This window comes from Lissotriton helveticus, chromosome 6 (assembly GCF_964261635.1).
Source record: "Lissotriton helveticus chromosome 6, aLisHel1.1, whole genome shotgun sequence".
Classification (NCBI taxonomy): domain Eukaryota; kingdom Metazoa; phylum Chordata; class Amphibia; order Caudata; family Salamandridae; genus Lissotriton; species Lissotriton helveticus.
Window position 1 is genome coordinate 40,166,094 of NC_136067.1, and position 17,976 is coordinate 40,184,069.

General features: G+C 47.2%; 1 protein-coding gene across 1 annotated transcript in view; it reads left to right on the forward strand.

Annotated features, from left to right (window-relative positions):
• The window catches only part of KCNK17 (potassium two pore domain channel subfamily K member 17), a 261,871-nt gene that overhangs the window by 46,447 nt on the left and 197,448 nt on the right, over positions 1–17,976 (forward strand). The gene's annotated exons all lie outside the window — the stretch shown is intronic.

Genomic DNA, 17,976 nt, shown 5'->3' on the forward strand with positions numbered 1-17,976 from the left:
AGCTCTGTCTTGTCAGGGTTGAGCTTCAAATGATTGAAGCTCATCCACTGGGAAATATAGACAAGAGTAGAGCTGAGCTTAGGAAGGGAATGAGTAGGGGAAGATAGATCGAAGACGAGCTGGAGGTCATCTGCGTAGTTATACACCGAGACCCCCAGCTCAAGAAGCGAGGAAATAAGAGGGCGGATATAAAGATTAAAGAGAAGGGGGGAAAGGGAAGAGCCTTGGGGTACCCCACAGGTGACCGGGAGGGGGGGTGCAGAGAAATCAGAGAGGTGAACTGCCTGCGATCGTCCCTGAAGGAAGGACGCGATCCAGGAGAGGGCAGAGCCCTGGATGCCTGCTGCGCTGACACGGTCAAGAAGAATGGCATGATCGACCGTATCAAACGCAGCGGACAGATCCAAAAGGACTAAGGCCTGAGGAAGGTTGCTATCGGCCTTGCCTTTCAATTCATCCAGGACCGCAAGGACCACACCCTCGGTTGAGTGGCCAGGTCGAAAGCCAGCCTGGTGAGAGGCCAGGATGTTGTTCTCCTCTATGTAAGAAGAGAGGCAAGATGTCACGTAGCTCTCAAGAATCTTCCCTAGATAGGGAAGAAGGGAGATCGGCCTAAAATTCGATGGAAGGGAGGGGTCCAGGCCAGCTTTCTTCAGGATAGGAAACACAATGGCAGACTTAAAAGAAGAGGGGACAGAACCCAAAGCCAAGCAAGAGTTGAGAAAGGTTAGGGGGGGTAGGGCAACTGGTGTATAGGGTTCTGAGGATGCGAGCAGGTGCACAGTCCGCCGGAGAGCCAGACTTGACCTTAACGAGAAGGTCAAGGAAGAGCTCTGGTGAAATAGGTTTGAAGTGATCCAAAACAGAAGGGGAGAGGGAGGAATGATCCGGCAAGTCGAGGTGAGGCACAATCGGGATGTTGGCTTTAATGGTAATTATTTTATTGATGAAATAGTCAGTCAAAGAGTGACAGAGAGATTGAGAAGGAGCAGGGGAAAGGCCTGCACGGTCAGAGGTGGCAAGGCTACGGACCAATGAAAAGATCTCACGAGATTTGTTGGCCGAAAGGGCTACGCGGTCCGTGAAATATTTGGATTTGGCCGCTAAGATGGCCAATTTGTAGTTATTAAGGAGAGCCTTATAGTTCAGGCGGAGAGTGGGGCAGTAGTTACGGCGCCAACGACGTTCAGACCGCCTAAGCTCTAGCTTCAGGGATCTGAGGTCGTTGGAAAACCACTTGTGGGCGTCGTGAAGGCGGGCCGAGCATAAAGAGAAGAAAAGGGGAGTAAGGAAAAATACGATGAGCAACAATAAGCAAGGATGAGGGGTAAACAAGAAAGAGAGGGAAACACAGAGGAATAGGGGGAGAACATGCAAGGCCTGTGAAATGAAGAACAAGAGAAGAAGGATAGAGAAGAAGAGAAGAAACAAACAGATCATGGCAAAGAAGCCAGATCTGAGAGAAAAGAGAATACCAAGACATTAGGAGCATGGAAACGCCGGGGAGGGCGCCAACTCCACAGAGCGAGGGAAACGCGGGAAAAATAAAAATAGGAGATAAGAGTAAAAGAAAAGTCATAGGAAAGAGTTACGTAGGAGAGACCAGGACAAGGCCACAACAGTCGTCAAGACATGAGTTAATTAAATGCAAGGAAAAAAGAAGAAACAATTTCAGTCATTGGTGTCCATAGTGGAAGCAGAGAAACTTTGAAGATACGCTTGAAGCTTCAGAGGATCATCAAATGTACGGGAACGACCGTTGTGAGTTATTTTGCAGAGACATGGATGCAGAATTCCATATTGAATGTTTAAGTCCCTCATATGAGGGCGAAGATTCAGGAACTCCTTGCGACGTGCATTCGTAGCGTTTGATAGGTCTTGGGCAATAAAGATGGTATGCCCCGACCAAATGAGGCGACGTTTTAGTCTTGCAGCTTTAAGAACAGTCATTAATTCAGTGAACTCAAGAAATAGCAGGATAATGCCCCTAGGTTTGGTCGGGTTGGATGTGAGACGACCCAGACGATGAGCACGCTGGATGTTTAGAGGATTGGATTCTGGTCGGAGTTCCAAAAGATCATAAAGGAATTTGCGAATGAAGGACACCATGTCCGCCCCCTCAAGGGACTCCGGAATGCCATAAATACGTAGGTTATTCCTCCTGTTACGATTTTCAAGGTCCTCTGTGTGTAGTTTCAACTGCTGAATTTCCTTTTCAAGAATGGGAATTTTGGTAGACACATCCTGGATGTCACTGATGCGTTGCTCTAGGTCCAAAACCTTGCCCTCCATGACAACCCATCTATCTTCTATCTGCTTGAGTTTCTCGTTGGTTGCAGACATAAAAGGTTGTAAACCACGAACCTCTTCTAGGATGGAATCCAACACAGGGTTCGAGGAAGAACGAATTGGAGACGGAGGGTCATTCTTGAGGCGTTTTGGTTTGGTACCAGTGACGGTGGATTTCGTGTGGCCCCCGTCTAGAGACATTGTGGCAACAGAGGGGCACACTAGGAGGAACGCAGGGATGAAAGCCGCACCACAAGAACCAAAAGACTTAGATCCTATATGCAGAGCTCGGAGATGCAGTAGGAAGGAGGAGGGTACATATGAGGTAAAGAAGAACAATGGAGAAGCAATACCTCAAATCCACAGGACAGGCGTCGAAATTGAGTAAAAATTAGTTCAATATGCAGGCAAAAAAATCATCCAGCAATGGGGCATGAGAGAAACAGCAAAGCGTCCACAAGATATGAGACCCAGAGGGTCAATTGATAATCCACAGAGGGTTGTAGGCAGATGAGAGAAAGATGGCGAGCATTGCGCAGGAAGAGCATCACAAAATGGCTGCCGTTATGAAGTGAAGACGCAGTCACAAGCAAGGAACGAATTAGTGGCGCAAAAAGTCAGAAAGGTAGGGCAGAGTAGCATGCTGTGTACATCTACAACATACCTTGTAAATATGAGCCCAAACGATGAAGCAGGAGGAGTACTGGTTACTGAGGAGGCAGAGATGTGAAAAAAAACGGGACGCGAGCTCGGCGGCACAAAATGGCGGCCGCTCGCGTCCCGCGACTGCCAAGGAAGACAAGACGGCAAAACGGCACAAAAGCGGCAGTTAAAACAACCGCCGCATCTCGCAACACACGGGGACCATGTTCCGCCGTGCGGGGATGCCTGCAGCTGGTCTCCGGAGCCGGGGATAGCACCAGGAAGACTTCAGAGAGTCCCGCGTCGCCTCGGAGCTCAAGGAGGCAGCGCCATCACTCGCCGGCGCGTAAGCCAGGTCAAAATGTTTTTGAGGACGATTTTTAGCTTGATCCAACTGGTTTCTGAAATAGTTTGCTTTTGTAGTAGCCATTCCTCAGTGATCTCAAGTGGTTGAGGCATTCAGGGAAGAAGCTGAACCCCACTGATGTTCAGCTAGCCTCAAATGCGTCTTTCAGTATTGAGGCTACCGTTATACCACGTTTTGGAATCTTTTGCAGACACTCTTATTAGTTGTAATAGAGCGACCGCATCAAGGACAGTCACCATGGAGCGATTGTAATGATTTGTAAGATCAAGGACATCTGATATCTCTTCAGGGGAGGCAGGATATTGTGGCTAAGAGAGGACAGTTTGTTATGGTTGATGTTGTGCATTCTCCTTGTTGTGCATCTGGGTTTCCATGGTTGTGTTGTGTTAGTTGTCAACGCATCCTTGATGAAGAATGTGATGAGGTGGTGATTAGACCAATCACAGGGGAGGATAGATTCAAGTTTAATTGTGTTGGGCTTCACGATGATAAGATCCTTTGTTGTGTGTGGGTCTGTCGCAAAATTGGGTCAGGCTAAGGTCAGCAAGGAAGGTTACAAAACTGTTAATTACGGGATCGTTCAGATCATTCCAGTGGAGGTTTAAGACTCCGAGGAAGATTTAGGATGGTTGGTGTGTAGCTAGGAATTCATGCAAATGAAAATTTGTATTTCCACCCACAAGGTCCACTTGTGATCCGGTGGCTGCAGATGTATTGTGTTTAGTTTTGCCACTTACAGTATCCTAGATCTCAAAATGTCAGATGTAGTTTGCCTCATTACTGGGAGTAAAACAGGCCGGAGGTCGGGGTAGTGAACAGGAAATGACGTGCTCCCTAGTCCTACGACACACTATTGCGCATTTATTGACACTCTTTATCCACAACTGGAATCTGAATAATATTAACGAGCAGTGACTCGCGGGGGATGCAAACAACATGCTACTAAAACCAGAAAAAAACTGAAAATGGATTTGCTCTGAAGAATTGAATATACTTGTTAAGGCAGATAGTGAAGCAGAGGACGGGTGTTGGCAGCAGAAACACACGGGCAGCTCTTAGTAGGTACATCAGGGGAGGGTAGTCCAGGATGGCATTCGCTGCCCCTAGGTTTGAGCCACCCTCACATGGAGCACCTCGGAAGAGGCGATTGGGCTTTGCCCCATATCAAGTGTTAATTAGTACGTAATGTATTGTAGTGTGTTTGATTGTACATGTTTATTTTTTTTATTTGTGTTTTAGTAAGATACGTTTTTACATATGAAATTGTTGAAATTTGTATTTTTGGTTGTATTAACATACATAATTAATTGTTGATTTTTTTTCAGTAGTAGGAAATTGGGTTTTTAGGGAAGAGGGTGGGAAGACTTTAAAAAAATTGTCGTTTAAATTCAAATTGTAAGGTAATAATGTTAAAGATATGTAAATTAATAATTTAGAATGTGTAAATTAATTTTATTATATTAATATTTTTTATATATTTTAATTTGATGTTAATTAAAAAATATTAATGTTTTCCATTATTTATTTTAAATGAGAAAAAAAATCATATTAGAACATATTAAAAATATATACAAATATTTTAATGAAGTAGTTTTTTTATCTTAAAATGTTTAATTTTACATTATTTAAAAAAATATTTTGTAAATTTAATTTTTTTTAATTGATTTTTAATTTGAAGTTATTTTTTTTTAAAGTTTTAAATTGAGAAGCAGGAAGGGATCGCAAACTCTCCCCGAACTGTTAGCTGAATCACAGCCAAGATCTAGCAAGGATCCTCCGTCCCCCGGGACGGGGAAGACACCGTCTGCGCCCATGGATGACCAGGTGCCCATCACCAAATCCTTTTTGGAGACGTTATTCAACTCACTCCGCGAAGACTTCAAATCTCTGAAACAGGAGATTGCAGGAGACGTTAAGGAACTCCGACGCGATGTAGAGGACCTGGGTTAACGGGTAGTCGCAGTCGAGGAAGCTGACCAAGCTAGGAGTGCCGAAATTGAACAACTCCAACAAGAAGTCTTGCGGCTCACTGACCAGCAACTGGACCTCCAGGCCCACGCCGAGGACCTGGAAAACCGCTCCCGTCGAAACAACATATGGGTCCGGGGGGTCCCTCAGAAAGACGAGGGGGCTGATGTCGCCGCATACTTGCAAGCCCTCTTCAGGCACATTCTGGGTGAGGCGGAAGACTTTCCCATCCGCATTGACAGGGCACATCGGGTGGGGCTGCCCCGTAAAGCACCGGCCCCGCCACCGGACATCCTAGCTTTCCTTCCGGACTTCCCGTTGAAAGATCGGATCCTTTGGGAGGCCCGGTGAGCCCAGCCCACTCAGTTTCAGGGCCACCCCATCGCCCTCTACCAGGATCTCTCTTCCATCACTCTCCAGAAAAGGAAAGAATTCAAGCCGATCACTGACTTCTTGCGGCAGAAAGAGGTTCCGTACTCCTGGGGACATCCCTTCCGGATAATCTTTAAATGGAACGGCCGACTGCAACAGCTGCGGTCTCTCAAAGACACATGTGACCTCCTGGGTTTGGACCAGGTTGACCCTGAGCCGGTATTCAGAAGCTCACAGGGCTCTTCCAAGGGGGGCTGGCAAACTGTGCACCACAAGCGCTCCCCATACCAGCGCCTCAAACCAGACGCCTCTATCATCTCTCGGGAGCGTGAGACTGCGGTGGCGGAGGTGATCAAGGAGACCCCCTCCCCAGAGTGACGACTGCTGCTACCAGGAGACTGCACATCGCACATGCTTCGCTCTAAAGGCGGGTGGGTCGGGTGGGGGGCCGGAGAAGCCGCCATCGGAAATGACCCCTTCAATGTTCCTTACCACGATCCTGTGCGCATTGACGGGATTGGGACTACAAGTTTCAGGGATGTTGGGACTGGGTGTGGGAGGAGGGGGGAGGGGACCTTGTTACAGAGACACTGCCTATTGCCATTCTTCTCTATGTGTACTACCTTGCGTACTGTGGTGGCTCTGGGTTTGTTCGGGGGGGATGTTGGGTTAGGGGGGATCCAGGGAGGGGACCAGTGTGCCAGGCTAGTTCTGCTCATACGCCGAGAGATACTTCACGGAGGTGCGCGGACCGAGATGGGTCACACATCCACGCGCATTATCTGCGTCCAGTTGCACTGGGACACCGAATCATACATAAACTGTCACACACCACCACAAGCTCCCAAAGCACAACGATAGCCCACTCTGCGCTGTATCACTTGTCCCCTGCGCGATGACAAACACCACTCTTAAGGTCATAACGCTCAATGTAAAAGGGCTAAACAACCCGATCAAGAGGAGAGCTGTTCTCTCCTATTTGGAAAACTCTGAAGCTGATATTTGCCTGCTACAGGAGACGCATCTCCTGCAGAGGGACTGGCACAGGATGCGCTCGCGAGCCTTTCCACAACAACTCTTTTCCTCCCTTTCAACGAAGCATGCCGGGGTTGCGATCCTGATCTCTAGATCTTTTAGAGGGAGGGTGGGTAACAAGGTGGGGGAAATCAAAGGCTGGCTCCTGGCACACGCTTTTATTTTAGGTGACACAACGCTTACAATTGGCTCCCTTTATGCCCCAAACACAGGTCAAGAGGCTTTCTTGAAAGGCGCCGTTTCCGAAGCTCTTCAAACCCCACATACACCCCTACTCCTGGGTGGGGACATTAATGTCGTTATGGACACACACGCCGATCGATCTGGACACCGCCACGGGGATACTGGGGCCTTGTCACCCGCCAGTCTTGAATGGCTGTCAGATAGGGACCTGGTGGACCTCTGGAGAGCCCGACATCCGACTGCCTCACAATTCACATTCTACTCACATGTACACCGCACCTACGCCAGGCTCGACCACTTCCTGGGTTCCTCGGACCTCCTTAAAATCCTTGAGGAGATTGCCATAATACCTGCAGCCCTCTCTGACCACGACGCAGTGGAACTCTCCCTCACTTTCCGCACACACCACCGCCCCCGGGGCCCGTGGCGCCTCCGTGAAACCTTGCTACAGCAACCTGCTGTCACTAAACGCATTGGTGACTGCATTGATGCTTACCTATCCATCAACGACACACCCGGCATCTCGATGACGGCTCTCTGGAGAGCTCTGAAGTCGGTCGTGCGGGGCGAACTCATAGCTATCGCTGCAGCGGAAGCTAAAGACCGCAAGAGCAAGCGGGAGGCCCTTGCGGCGAAGGTAGCGGAACTGGAACGGGTCCACAGCCGCACCTGCGCCCCTCGCGTGTGGAAACAGCTGAAAGCAGCTCGGGCCCAACTCGCTAGTCTGGATATCGACCGGGCGGAATTCGCAGCTCTCCGCCTACGACATACTTATTATGTCGAAGGAAACAAAACAGGTCGTCTACTGGCTAGCGTTCTAAAAGCTAAGACCCAACGGGCCAAAATCAATACTTTGGTTGGTGACAACGGTGAGGTGCTCGTGGACGACGCCCAGGTAGCCGATGCATTCCGTTCCTACTACGCTTCCCTGTATGGGGAGGAGAGGACCTCATCCAGGGATATTGAGGCATACCTAGACACTGCGGCCATCACCGCAATCCCCGCGGCTACTGCGGAGGCTCTCGACGCCCCCATAAGCCAAGAGAAGTCCTAGCTGCCATATCTCGATTGCGCCCACTCAAGTCCCCGGGGCCGGACGGCTTCTCGGCTGGCTTCTACAAGCTTTTCAACCGGCAATTGGCCCCGGTGCTTGCCCGCCTTTTCAATTCCTTTGAGGGGGTGGGAGCCATACCACCGGACATGTTAGCCGCTGAAGTGGTGGTGCTTCCTAAACCGGGGAAAAAGCCCACGCACTGCTCCGCGTTCCGCCCCATCTCATTGTTAAACCTGGACCTAAAACTTTTTACAGGTATCCTTGCTGCACGCCTTGGCCCGTACCTTCCCGGTCTTTTGGAACCAGATCAATCTGGCTTCGTTCCTGGCCGCCAATGTAGCGACAACACTAAAAGGGTGCTCCACCTTATTGATAAAACACATTTTCAGGCTTCGGACTCTGCGCTTCTCGCCATCGACGCAGAGAAGGCGTTCGATCGCGTAAACTGGAATTACTTGCAGCAGGTACTCCGCCGGTTTGGCCTTAGCGACCATTTTTACTCACGCATAGTGGGCTGTTACCATCGCCCACAAGCCACAGTTCGCCTAGGGAGCCTGCACTCGCTCCCGTTCGAGATCCAGCGAGGCACCAGGCAGGGGTGCCCCCTTTCCCCCCTCCTATTTGCGATGTATATTGAGCCGCTAGCACAGAGAGTCTGGGACAACCCAAGGATAGAGGGCATCGACTTCGGACGCGAACCCCACCCTATCAGTCTATATGCAGATGACGTCATAGCCACCCTGAATAGCCCGGATTCTTCTATACCTGCCTTCATGGAGGAACTTAACTCGTTTGGGGCGGTCTCGGGCTTCCGCATTAACATCGCCAAATCCCTCATCTTACCTTTAGGCAAACACGCGCGTCCACGAGCCCCGGCCATAGGACACAATAGTGGCCTTCAGTTGGCCGCCCAAGTACCATACCTGGGAATCACCTTGACTCCCTCAACAGATCTCACGGTCTCTACCAATTACACCGCTCTCACCACCCAGATCCGATCGGACCTGGCGAGATGGTCCAATCAACCTCTTTCCCTGCTGGGGAGGGTGGCAGCTGTAAAAATGTCAATCCTGCAGCGGATTTTATATTTGTTCCAAACGATCCCAATTATGCCCCCAAAAGGCACATTGAAAACCCTGCAAGACTTGCTGTCTGGTTTTATCTGGGGAGGAAAGAGAGCACGACTTCACAAACTGCTTACGTATAGGAGCATGGATGAGGGCGGTCTCGGAGTCCCAGACCTAGTGCGATATTTCCAGGCGTCCCAACTCCGATACCTGGTGGAGTGGTACCGACCCGAATCAGAGAAGAGATGGCTGTTCCAGGACAGGGCAATGGCGCGAACGCCGCTGTGGAGAATTCCATTCCTGGCCAACCACCACAGACCGAGATACATGTTGCGGTCCCCCATCACCCGCACGACTCTAAAGGTGTGGAATCGGGTGGCACTTAAACACAGGTTGACTACTTTCCCTTCCCCTTTCACTCCCATACTGGATAACCCTGACTTCCCCCCAGGTGAGGGCACAGGCGCATTCTCTCAGTGGCGAGGCTCGGCATGCCGGGCTGCGTGTCACCTTTTTGACTTGAACGGGTTTCTTCCCCTCGAGGACATCAAACAAGGATATGAGATAGAACATCCCCATCTCTTCCAATACTTTCAACTTCGACACTGGCTCACTAACCCCAACATCATCGCCCTAGTGAGCCGTCCCATGACGGACTTTGAGAAATGGCTGCTTACTAAAACTACAGACAGACACCTCATCTCCGAACTTTATAAAATGCTTACACCTTCACCCGCCCTAGCTAAATCACCTAGCCAAAGACGTTGGGAGGCTGAACTGGGGAGGGCCTTGTCACCCAAAGAGTGGGGGTACATATACTATAGAGCCTCACACACCACACGCAACACTAAGGCAAGAGAGATAGCAGTGAAACTCGCCATATACTGGCACCTTACCCCGGCCCGACTACACCAAGGGAACCCGAAGCGCAGCGGCCTCTGCTGGAGGGGGTGCGGGGGACAGGGTACCCTAACTCACATCCTCTGGGACTGTCCGGATCTGGGAGATTTTTGGAAACAAGTCCTGGATGAGATCGACTCCACCTTCGAAACTGAAGTCCCGAGATTCCCTGCATACACTGTGTTAGGCCTACCCAATGCACTGATGTTTCCCCTAAAGTCACTGCGTGGTCGACAGATGGGCATTGCCGTGCAGGCAGCCACGCAACATATACTATCACTTTGGGGCTCCACGACTAAACCTACACGTACGGGATGGCTCCACAAACTGTGGTTCACCCTTGGGATGGAGCGCATCCACGCCACTCTTACTAACTCCACAGACGCCTTCCGCAAAACGTGGCTTCCTTTGCTGACTCTCCTGTCCAAGGAGTTCAATGAAATTACCTGCCCCAAATACCTTAGGGTTCTGCGTCTTACCAGTACCACCGATGACTCTCGGTGACTTTACTTTTGGTCCCGTCGCACTTCCGCAACATAATGCCGATGATACTGACTTACATGGGCACACTGGTCGGGGTGGGGGGATCTCATGGGGAAGGGGAGGGGGTTTTTAGTTCTTGTTGTTTTTCTCATGTCATTCTTTTGCCCTTTCACGCACGATGTCGAACCACCTATTGGGCATATTTTCATTGCTTGTCTTGGCGTACTAGGGAAGACATGCTTGTCTGTCCCACCCGCTATATATGCTCTGAGCTTACTTTTCTTGCTGAGATGTCTTACTATATGCTTGTTGGAATTTTCAATAAAAACACTTTTGAAACAAAAAGTTTTAAATTGTTATCTTTGCGGTTTGTTCTGTTTTATTGACTGTTTTTATTTATTTTATTTAAACAGGTAATTTAAACAACTTTCTTTCAAGATGTCACATTAAACCTGGTCTCTGAGGGTTGGATATGTATGTGGGGAGTGTAGGGTGGTAATCCTAGTGTCCTAGAGATAGAAGTCTTGAATAACAAAAGTAGGGCTTTCCAGCAATCAGACAGTGGATACACTAGAATTGTTTTGGCAACCTGTTTGCCTTTTTTTCAGGTGCACCCCCAGTGTTCTATGAAAAACCTAGAGACAGAAGTCTGGTAGGACAAAGCAGATCCTTCAGCAACCACATGGTGGATACACAAGAATTATCTTTGTATCCTCTTTTGCCTTTTAACCCCTCCGCTGATATGCCTTCTCCCCCCTGTGCTAAGCCTTTTTTTTGCAATTTGGGGTAGTTTGCACTTAGGCCCCTGTAACTTTTTGACCACATAAGGTATCCACACCAAATTTACATCCTTTTCATCCAACATCATGGGTATTTTAAAGATCCCCAGGGTTTGTGGATTCCTCTGGAGGAGACCCAGAAATTAGCCAAAATCCGGCTAAAATTAGTTTTTTGGGCCAAAATGGGGAAAAAGGGCTGCAGAAGAAAGTGTCTGTTTTTTTCCCTACACATGATAACAACACAGGGTTTGTGGTGCTGAAATCACCATCTTCCCAGATTTCAGGTACTGAAAGACTTTTGTCAGAAAACCAAACTTTTTAACACTGTTTTGGCATTTTACTGGGACATAGCCTATTTTTGCTATTTTTTGTGCTTGCAACCTCCTTCCAATTAATGGTAGAAATGGGTATGAAAGCAATAATGCATCCTGGAAAGCTATACATTTCAGAAAAGTAGACAAAATTCCGAATTCAGCAAAGGGTCATTTCTGTAGATCCTTCAAGATTTTTTTTAATAGAGACTAACAGCTGAAAATCAGAAAAATTGAGAATGAGTTGAAAAAAGAAGCCATTTGTGCCAAAGTTTTCACCTGTAACTTCTTATATGTATGACAGATGTTGAAAGCAATATACCGTTACATCCGCTGGACCCTTCTGATTGTGGATATATAGGACTTGCAGGTTTACCAAGAACCAGACGGTCCCAGAGCCAATAACTGAGCAGTGTCTTGTAATGTTTTATTATTGTGTACCAGGTATATAGCAATTAATTTGGGAACATAAAAACAGTGAAAGACACCTATGTATTTCTGAAATGGGAATAAAATATAGAGTTTAGAAACAGTAGCTATTTGCACATCTCTGAAATTGTGGGTGCCCATACTAGCATGTGAATTATAGGTCATTTTTCAAAGTGACTTATTTTTTACACATTGTCTTACATTTGGAAGGCAGAAATGCATCAGAAGTCAATAAGTAATAGCAGTTGTTCTACAATTTTGTGTTCCCCTAAGTCTTCCGATAAAAATGGTACCTCACTTGTGTAGGTAGGCCTAGTGCCCGCGATAGGAAACGGCCCAAAACGCAACATGGAAACACCACATTTTTACAGTGAAAACGGACTCTTTTTTTGCAAAGTTCCTAGCTGTAGATTGTGAACCCTAGCTCTGCCAGTACCTAGGGAAACCTAGCAAATCTATACATTTTTGAAAACTAGACACCAAGGGGAATCCAGTATGGGGTGACTTGTCTAGCTCTCACCAAGTTCTGTTACCCAGAATCCCTTGCAAACCTCAAACTTTGTAAAAAAAAAAGATTTCCTCAAATTTCTGTGATGGAAAGTTCTGGAATCTGTGTGGATCAACAAAATTCCACCCACCCCACATTCCCAAAAGTCCTCTGAAAAAAATAGTACCTCACGTGTGTGGGTAGACCTAGTGCCCACAACAGGAAACGGCGCAAAGCGCAACGTGGACACACCACAGTTTTACCGTGAAAACTGACCCTTTGTTTTGCAAAGTGCCTAGCTGTAGAGTTTGAACCCTTGCTCTGACTGCACCTAGGGAAACCTAGGAAAACTATATATTTTTGAAAACTAGACACCCAGAGAAATCAAGGATGGGGTGACTTGTGTGGCTCTCACCAGGTTATGTTAATCCAGAATCCCTTCCAAACCTCAAACTTTGTAAAAAAACACCACATTTCTGTGATGGAAAGTTCGGGAATCTGTATAGATCCACAAACTTCCGCCCACCCCACATTCTCCAAAGTCTCCTGATAAAAATGGTACCTCACTCATGTGGGTGGGTCAAGTACCAGCGACAGGCAAGGGCCCAAAACGTATTGTGGAGACATGAAAATTACATGTCACAAAACGACTTGGTTTTGCAGGTGGGGGCGCCTGTTTTTTTGACCCGGGCTTGGCGGCCATCTAGGGAAACCTACCAAACCTACACGTTTCTGAAAACTAGAGACTGGGGGGAGTCCATGGAGGTATGGCTTGCATGCATCCCCCATTTCCCTTCTCAGAATCCCCTGCAAACCTCAAATTTTGTTGAAAAAATCTAATTGTTTTCCAATTTATGTGTGGGAAAGTTGTAGGATCACTGGGCTGACACAAATTTCCTACCACCTAGCATTCCCCCAGGTTTCTCAATAAAAATTATACCTCACTTGTGTGGGTAGGCATAGTGGCTGCAACAGGAAATGGCCCAAATCGTACTGTGGAGACTTAAAAAAAAACTATCATAAAACTACCTTGTTTTGCGGGGGGCACCTGGTTTTAGTCCCTGGGCTTGCGGCCATCTAGGTAAACCTACTAAACTCCCACATTTCTGAAAACTAGAAACTCTGAGGAGTCCAGAGGCTTGTGTGGATCCTCCAATGTTTTCCTACCCAGAATCCCCTGCAAACCTCAAATTTAGCTGAAAAAAATCACCTTTTCCACACATTTTTGTGCCGGCACAAATGTCCTACAACCTAGCGTTCCCCTTGGTCTTCCAAGTAAAATTATGCCTCCCATGTGTTTTGGTGCTCGGGGGGCTGAGATAGCCCCACGAGCATCGAAACAATGAAACTGAAACTAAGTTTCAGTTTCATTTTCAATGCAATGACGTCAGTGCGCCACGAGCATGATCGTCATTGCATTGAAAATTAAAAAACGGCCTCAGGATGTTGAGGAAACTCTTCTCCACCTCCCGAGTCCTAAAAAAATAATAGGAAATCCCTCTGCTGTCTGCAGCAAAGGGATTTAGTGCCCCTGTACTCATGAACGAATAGTTCCATCATGAGCACAGGAGCACTGGTGCTCATGACGAAACCATTCCGTCATGAGCACCAAAATGGTTAAGTGCACCCCAAAGTGTTGCATGTAAATCCAGCAGACCTGTCCAGCAAGCTTTGACACTCAAGCAGGATTTGACACTGTAAAATCAAAAAGGATGGTCACAGCCCTCACCCTTCAATTGTGTGAGGTTCAGAGGAGTCATCTTTGCTCAGCCTATTGTTTGCTCCTGGGAGGCATTTAACCCCTTCCATGTGCGTGGAATTTCCGTGCTGTGCGGGCGTTTCCATTAGAGGGCAGGGATTCGGACGGCCAGTGACCGCCCTGCGCACACGCCCACCGTGAGGCCTGACGGATCCCGCCCGTCACGAGCATGGTAGAGGTTAACACACTTTTCACAACTATTCAAATGGATTACTGGCTGCCATACGTTTGAGGGCAAATGCAAATCAGCCTCCAGGAACTTCCTGCAGGGAAAAGGTAAATTTCTAAAGGATACTTGTCCTTAAAATCTATTTAAGATCCATTGAGTTGGATTGTAGTAACGATCAAAAATAGTTGTTTAATTATTAGGTCGAGCGACCTATCTCAATGCGCATGCGCATTGAGCGGGAGCTCGATATATAGGGGCTTAAATAAGCTTTACCAACTTGCAAGTCGATGGCGATTCCTTGCAGTGCCCGTGAAATTGAAGCTCAATGCGCAAGCGCATTGACATTAAAAGCGCGTGCACATGCCACCAGCCGCCTGCCTTGCATTACACATCAAAGGCAGCCCAGCCTCCCTCGGGAGCTCGATATATAGGGGCTTAAATAAGCTTTACCAACTTGCAAGTCGATGGCGATTCCTTGCAGTGCCCGTGAAATTGAAGCTCAATGCGCAAGCGCATTGACATTAAAAGCGCGTGCACATGCCACCAGCCGCCTGCCTTGCATTACACATCAAAGGCAGCCCAGCCTCCCTCCCGCAGCCCCTGCTGCTTCACACCCTCATCACAGCCTGAAATCGCCGTCTGTTCCCTCAGCCGCACTCCACCCACACCCCCGCTCCGATCCCTCCCCTGCCTGCCGTGTCGCATTTCTCCTCCCCCCTCCCCACAGCAATGCCCTCCGTCTTGGCTCGCTAAACTACTCGCTGCCTCCTCCCGCTCTCCTTAATCCGCTCTCCCTCCTCCCACACCCCCGCTCCGCCCCCTCCCCTACCTGCCGTGTCGCATTTGTCCTCCCCCCTCCCCACAGCAATGCCCTCCGTCTTGGCTCGCTGTTTTTAATCTCATTCCCTCCCGCACGTACTCTCTGCTGTCTTCTCATCAGTATGGTATTTATGTTTTTCTTTATCCACTGTTGCAGGTTCCGTGTATTTCTCTTATGCTTTCCGTTCCTCTGAATGTCGTACCTCATTTTCCCCTTGGCTCGCTGTTTTTAATCTCATTCCCTCCCGCACGTACTCTCTGCTGTCTTCTCATTAGTATGGTATTTATGTTTTTCTTTATCCACTGTTGCAGGTTCCGTGTATTTCTCTTATGCTTTCCGTTCCTCTTAATGTCGTACCTCCTTTTCCCTCCTGTTTGTCATCTATCTCTTTAATACCTCTGTCTCAGTCCACTTTTTTTCGCATCACATTTCCTTTGTTTGCCCTTTTCTCGCTTCTTTCTGTAATTCTGGTGCTTGTGTCCTATTCTATGCTTAATCATTTTACCTCGCTCTTATTTCCCTCTCCTTCTCTTTTGTCTCGTGCCTGCTCCATTCTCTCTCCTCTTCCTAGTACTGCTTCTTCACCTTCTCTCCCTTCAGATCCCTCTTCACAGTGTTGTAAACGTATGCAGGAGCCGCTTCCAGCACTTACCCATCTTTCCCTCGCGTTCACACATGGAGTTTGTAGTACTTTTTCTGTGTGGAAATGCGGTAGTAGTGATACAGAGAAGTAGCTACTGTGTTGTGCTCGGATCTGGGTTTCTTCAGTGTGTTTGCTGGTGAATGGAATGTAAAACACAAAAAAAGACCGAGCAAAACGTGTTCGTTCTTGTTGCTGCCATTAGCTCAAGTACATGTTTGTAAATGTAAATGTATTGCGACTTATATAGCGCACGTATCACCCGAAGGCATCAAGGCGCTTGCTTAGGGAACCCGTCCTGGTATTCCCCTGTGAGATACCCCGGCAGGGTATCCACAAGGTGAAAGCCAGGCATACCGCCGCGAGGGGCCGTAGTGGAGATTAAGCAAGCTATTGCCCAGAGTCGCAGAGTGTGACCCCGTGAGTTGAGTAGGCACCGGAGCGAGAATTGTCAAGTCTGTGGAATTTTTGAGCCCGAGACCCGCCGAGGCGGGGAATCGAACCCTGGTCCACGGCCGATCTCAGCTTCCGGGTCTGCCGCCTCTAACCACTGAGCCATTTTATATATAAAAAAAAAACTCACTTGTTTCCATAAACGACCTGAGCTGTTAAAGTGTACGGTTTCTTGATCAAAGCGCCAGGATGCCCTTTGGGTGACAGGTTTTGCGCTCTACAAATACACTAAATAAATAAATAAATAAATAAATAATATAAGTGATATCTCAGGCATTACTCTATTTGTATTTAAGACTACAGTTCTTGAAAAACACATAAAATGGACTTCAATGGTTATCTTCCCTGTTTATTAAGTGGTGAAGTTTGTTTTTACTATGAAATCAGAATGGGAACAAGGAATGCCTTGTAATGATATTTAAATGAGATCGGTTTCCTCGGAATGTTTTTTAAAAAAAAGACGACATGGGCCCACATTCACAACCAGTTCCTACACTGGAAAAGTTTTGTATGGCTAAATACATATGACAATGATGTACAGAAAAGCAATGTCATTGTGATAACGTTTGAATCATATGGTTAAATGGTCAAAAACAAAAATTCAATGAAAGTTTTTTTTTTTAAGTAGGTAGTCTTCTTCAAAAGCAACAAATAATCACTCTGCATGGCAAGAATCTCAGGTCCTAACTACGCAAATGATGGTCCAGGGTTATCGGCGTCTACAGTTTTTAGGGTTGCTTGGCATGACAATCATGAAAAACATTCAAAATTTACATTGAAAAAAGTGTGTGTTGGTACATCATTATTGAAGTGCAGTTTATCTTGTCTTCCTCAGTACTTCGTACATCTCTCTAGAGATGTGGCCTAACGACCAGAGCTGCCATCTAAGTCACGTACATACAAAACATGTTGCATTACAAATGGTATAGGTGTCACATTCGCGAAAGTTATAACTATTGGCATTGTAAATGACAAAGCTATCAATTTAGCTATTTTAAAAACCAACACATAAATAAAATATTTGTCATTTACAAGACCAATAGCTCCAGCTTTTCTAATGCGAGACCTATTGCATTTCCAATGCTTGTTTTTCTAGCTAGTCCCATTCCTGAGATACAGTATTGGCATTATAAACTCTGGTTTTCTACTCCAGGTCCTGGGTATATTGTGTACCATAAATTAGGGTCTTATAGCTAAGTTAACTATACCTGTTAGAAATGTGTTAACTCAACTATGTTTAAAGAGGGAGCACAGATACTTTACGACTGGTTAGCAGGATGAAAGTGTACTGAGCTCTAAAGCCATGAACAATATAGGGTCCAAGAAAAGGTGGAAAATTTGGGGTGGCCACATAGAAAAGGTAGATGTCCTACACCCTCCCAACCCCATGGTCATTTTTTGCATTTTACACTTCTGTGCTGAAAAAAAGGTCAACATTTTTTTTTACCAATTCCACTGCCATCCACTATCTTGGGTAAGTAAATAAAAAACCAAAGCAAATGGCACCCACGTTATTCCACTGGCCGTATACGTTGTCATGCATGTGCGTGTGTTCGTCATCACAGAGACATGTGCCTGAGGAAATACGCGACCGTTAGCTTAGGTTGCACCACTGTGCCTTTTTTATTTATTTTTACTTTTTGCCAGTGCTACACAGCATCAGGTAAAATTGTGATTTCTTTTTCCTTGATATTATATCGCATCGCCGGAAGGCATTGGCTCAACCAATAGGTCATAGAGGCGAGACCTATGGCTTTGCCAATGCCTGT